This window comes from Penaeus chinensis, chromosome 24 (genome assembly GCF_019202785.1).
Source record: "Penaeus chinensis breed Huanghai No. 1 chromosome 24, ASM1920278v2, whole genome shotgun sequence".
NCBI classification, from domain to species: domain Eukaryota; kingdom Metazoa; phylum Arthropoda; class Malacostraca; order Decapoda; family Penaeidae; genus Penaeus; species Penaeus chinensis.
The window spans coordinates 13,693,089-13,698,437 of NC_061842.1; positions in this window are offsets into that span (position 1 = coordinate 13,693,089).

The window sequence follows — 5,349 nt, forward strand, 5'->3', positions numbered from 1 at the left end:
GAATGTAAGGAACTGCCTGGCAAGAACGCAAAACCTCCCTTCCCTCACTGAGGTGAAACAGCCTTTGGGTGGCTGTTTTAGAGGGAAGGGTGAACCACTTCGATAAGACACTGGTCCTTTCCTTCCTCACTGAGGTGAAACAACCTTTGGGTGGTTGCTTCAGGGGAACGAAAGGAAGTGCCTGACAAGAACGCAAAACCTCCCTTCCCTCACTGAGGTGAAACAACCTTTGGGTGGCTGTTTTAGAGGGAAGGGGGAACTACTTTGAAAAGACACAGGTCCTTTCCTTCCTCACTGAGGTGAAACAACCTTTGGGTGGTTGCTTCAGAGGGATGAAAGGAACTGCCTGGTAAAAGTGCAAGACTCCTCTTCCCTCACTGCGGTGAAGCAACCTTTGGGTGGCTGCCTCAGAGGGCTGAGCAAAAAGGCTCGAAACAATGATGTCTCGTAGGTGGAAGGGCATCCCCTCTGGTCTCTCCCCAGGGGTTTACACCTACCCACGCGTTTGCCGTGCGTGGCAGCCTTGTGCGCTGTGGAGACGGGAGTCCTGGAGGTTGAGCGATGCCGTGAACGAGTACGCCCTGCGGCTAGCAACACGCCTCTTTGGTCCTCTATTCCAGCAAGACAGGCGGCCTGATCCCGGCCCGGTCACGGTCAATCGGCTGGTCTCCCCCGGGAGGCTAGGGTCAAGCAGTCATGCCGCCATTGGCACTCACAATGGTCCGTGAGTGCCGTCACAATGGCTATTGGCTGCGTATATCCTCTCATCACTCCTGTTGCTGTTAGACACTGGTTCTGACACTCAGCTTCCCCTTGTTGGACTCCGTGGTGGGTGGGGGCGTGAGAGGATGAAGCACTTACCAATTCATGGAAAAAACAATCAAACACCCCCCTCAGACTGAACTTACAGTTGACGAACCGCGCAAGGCCCAGACCACGGTAGTCACCATGAAGGCATATGCGCCTTCCGGTGGCAAAAGAAAGCCCCAAGCACAGGATGACACTGTCACCCCTGCTGCTAAGGTGGACAAGACCGAAGCCAATGGGTCTGTCCACCGAATAGTCAAAGATCTTGACTCGCGAGCTGGCCTCTCCAGGCCAGCAGCTAAGCCAGGGAGGCCCCTGAGTTCACAGACGGCCTCCCCGACTGAGAGGGGAGAGCAGGCTGAACCAGCCGCATCAGCTCCTGCCTCCTCAAACAAGCCCGAAAGCCGAAAGGGCGGGCCGAAGCGTCCGAGACCGGATACCGACTCTGATGAAGAGTCGGGACCCCCTAAACGCTTCACCCAGTTCAAAGTGCCAGCTAAACCCGAAGGCTTCGACAATGCCTACCAATTGGTCAGGGCATTGGAGTTGCAACGGAAAATCCGGTTGTCGATCCGGGTCGCCCGAGATCAGGGCATGATCATAATGCCCAAAGATCAAGCTACCTTAAATTTCCTCCGGGAAACGAAGGAGCTAACTGATGGGAGAAAAGTGAGTCTTTCCCCACTAATTCCCGAGGAAAAGAGAACCAAGATGGTGCTACTTGGCTTCTCAGTCTCGTACGATGTGGAGCTGATCGCTTCACACCCACAGGTCGTGCAGGCTTCCCGAATGTCGAAGGGGAAGACCCCAACCAGGCAAGTCCTGGTGACCATGAAAGGTGCCCCAACCACTACCCTTGATCTGGGTAACTGGGGCACCTACAACCTTCGAACGTATGTGCCAGAACCACTTCGGTGTTTCAAGTGCCAGAAATACGGTCACCACAAGGCTAACTGTACAGCCAAGCCTAAATGTGGTGTCTGTAGCAAGGCACACAACACAGAGGTATGCCTCAAGGCATACAAAGAGGAAAAGAGGGACACAACAGCCAAATGTCCCAACTGTGCCAAGAAGCATCATGCCTGGAGCCTGACTTGCTCTGTCAGGAAAAAGGCGGCCCTCAGGCGACAAGAGGTTGCTCAAAACCGATCAGACTTTGTTCCTGCCCCACCGGGCACCCATGTCTGGGGAAGGAACAAAAGCGAAAAGGCCCCCCGACCTCCTAAGAGGAAGGAAGCCGCCCCCCAGCCGACACCGGATGTCTCCAACAAAAAGGAGTTTCCGACAATGCCAAAGGTGCAGAAAAAGAAACTAAAGAAAAAAGTTTCTAAGAGCACCACAAAAACCTCCCCAACAGATGATCATCTCCTCTTTGACGAGGACGATATGACTCTCCTGTTAACTGCTGTTGTCACAGCAGTAGCAACAGCCCTGGGGAGGTCGAGTGAGGAGGCCGAGAAGGCAGTTTCGGTCGCCATGACGGCAATGACCCAGACTGTCGCAGCCCTGAAGGGAAGAAAGCTGACTAGAGAAAAACCAGCCTCACCCTCACCCCAGGACGAGACTCCCCTCCCCACTCCAAACCAGGCCATGCCTTCACAGGCAGAGCCAAAACAGGCTGAATCTGTGCAGCCAGAGCCAGATCACGCTGATATTGCCCAGGCAAGGCCAGCAAGGCCAGCCAAGAAAAAGCCTGAGAGAAAAGCCGAACCAACCAAAGTCAGAGCTACCAAAGGCTCTCCACCCCCCAGTGGACCCAAGGATAGCCTGACAACAGACGAGGAGCCCTCAACTAGCGAGGACCTCGCAATGGAGTTGTCAGACTCCGACGATGTCTCTGATGTAACTATCACTGAGTAACATCATGACACACCATCTAAGCATCCTACAGTGGAACATCAATAGCTTCTCTGCAAAGAACGCTTTTCTCCAAGCAGTAGTGCGATCAAGGAACATTGACATTGTCATGCTCCAGGAGACATTAACAGTGGACACTGTTCGCTTCTCAGGGTACCATGCCTTCACACTGCCACGAACACCTGGCAAGAGAGGCTTGATCACCCTTGTGAGAGCAACAATCCCCTGCTCCGCAATAGCCGATGCATCGCACTGTGGAGATGATGTTGAATCCCTTGCCGTCGAGGTTCACCTGGCCGGGGGGCCCCTCAAACTGTACAATGTGTACAGCCGGCCACGCTGTAAAAGCTTAGACATCAGCCAGGTCTGTGCTTCTGCTGCACACGACCGAGTGATCATAGGGGGAGACTTCAATGCACACCACCCCATCCTGGCTCCCTGCCGGGCACCGGATGCGGCCGGCTATCACATAGCCGACGTGCTAGAGACATTCCCTGAGATCGCTCTCCTCAACACCCAAGAGCCAACGCATGTCAGAGGAGGGGTCCTAGACCTCACCCTGGCCACTGCGACTCTGGTGGGGAGGATTGGCTGGTGTGTCGATGAGACCGTCACAAGTGACCATTACGGCACTATAACTACCCTCATGGATGCTGGCCCAGCCGAAATCCTAAGACCAAATCCAAGATGGAAAACAGACAAGGCCAACTGGTAGGCGTTTCAAAACGCCTTGGCCCTCTGTCTGAGATGCAACAATCCCCCACAAAGCGAAAATGTGGAAGTGCTCGAAGCCAGCCTGCTAAACGCCATTAATGAAGCAGCCTCACAGACCATACCCAAAACTCGGCCTGGGTCCAGAAGTCACAAAGACGCCTGGTACTTCAATGACGAGATCAGGGAGGTCAACCACAGGGTGAACATGTGCCGAAAACTATTCCGAAGGCAAAGAACCCCTGACAACCTATCCCTCCTAAGGGAAGCTGTCACGGATGCCAAGGAAACTGCCAACAGAGTCAGGCAGGAAAAGTGGCTGGAATGGTGTGAGTCCTTCGACCACCAAACCACCCTTTCAGAGCTGTGGCAACGGGTCAAGCGAGCTACCAGCCGCTCAGCCCCGAGGTGCACCCATCACGACCCCCAAGCAGAGGCTAACAGACTGGCGCACGAGTTCTCTGCGAGAACGAGCAGCAACAGTCTGCCAGCCGAGCTGAGGGCAAGACAAGAGCGTCTACAGCCAGACAGACACGCTCAGATCAGAGAAAGGGCAGCCGAACCCGATAACTCAGACGTTATCTTTTCTCTGAGGGAACTAAGGAAAGCCTATAAAACCAGTTCCAACACAGCCCCGGGCTCTGATGGGATCTCGTACCCCATTATCACCCACCTAGGACTAGCAGGTGAGCGTGCACTCTTGCAACTCATCAACAAGTCCTGGGAAACTTCCACTCTACCCCAGAGTTGGAAGAGGGCTACCATAGTTCCCGTCCCAAAACCAAAGGAGCCGGGGAAGTACCGCCCCATCTCTCTGCTCAGCTGCCTGGCCAAGACGGCTGAGAGGATGGTACTAAACCGGCTTCAATGGAAAACGGGACCCCCGCACGAACACCTGCACGGGTTCACAAGGGGCATGGGCACAGCACACAGCTTAGCCACGCTCTTAAGCACAATCAGCAAGGGCCCAGCTGTGGTGGTATTCCTTGACCTGGAGAAGGCTTTTGAACTGGCAAGTCCGCTTGCCATTCAGGAAAGCCTGATCCAGAAGGGAATCAGAGGAAAGCTCTTGGCTTGGATAGGTGACTACTTCAGGAACAGGACTGCCAATGTCAAATTCCAGGGTCACCTATCGCAGCACATGCCGCTCGAAAATGGAACGCCACAGGGTGGGGTTCTCAGTCCAGCCCTATTCAACACTTTAATGTCCTGTATCCTCAACATAAACCTCCCAGTGGGGTGCCAGATCATCTCGTATGCAGACGATCTCGCTATCACCTCCACTGGACCACGCAGCCAGAATAAAGCCCAGCGTTGTCTGGACCTCGTGTCAGAGGAGTGTTGTAGGACGGGACTAAAGATCTCTGCTGCCAAATCCAAAGCCATGGCTTTAAGACAGAGAGTTCGAGGCACAAGACTGAAAATCCAGGGAGTGGAATTAGAATGGGTCAAGGACTACCTATACCTTGGGGTAAGGATAGACCGGACCCTCTCCTTCCATAAGGAGGTCCAGTACCTGGTTGACCGAACCAAAGCAAGACTGTCTGTCATGAGAGCAATGACTGGGAGACGCATAGGGGCCAGACACAAAGTACTAAGATCATTCTATGTACATGCTGTCCGGCCCATTGTGGACTATGCCTCAGTCGCTCTAATTGCTGCAAAGAAAAAGCACACAGACAAATTAGAAACAGTCCAAAATGAAGCTGCCAGGATCATTCTGGGTGCCCCGAGGTGGACGAAGGTCCTCAACCTCCTGATGGAGGCAAACCTTCTCCCCCTGGACTCACGAATCGATCTAACGGCAACACAATTTCTGTCAAAGGTCATCCAGGCTCCCAGGAACACAAGCCTAAGACAAAAATTAGTCAGATGCCTCGAACAAGACAACGAGCTCGTTGCAAACAACTCCTGGCTGTCTCATACAGCCAGGGTGTTGATACGCCATCAGCTCAAAGAACAGCTTCTTGCTAA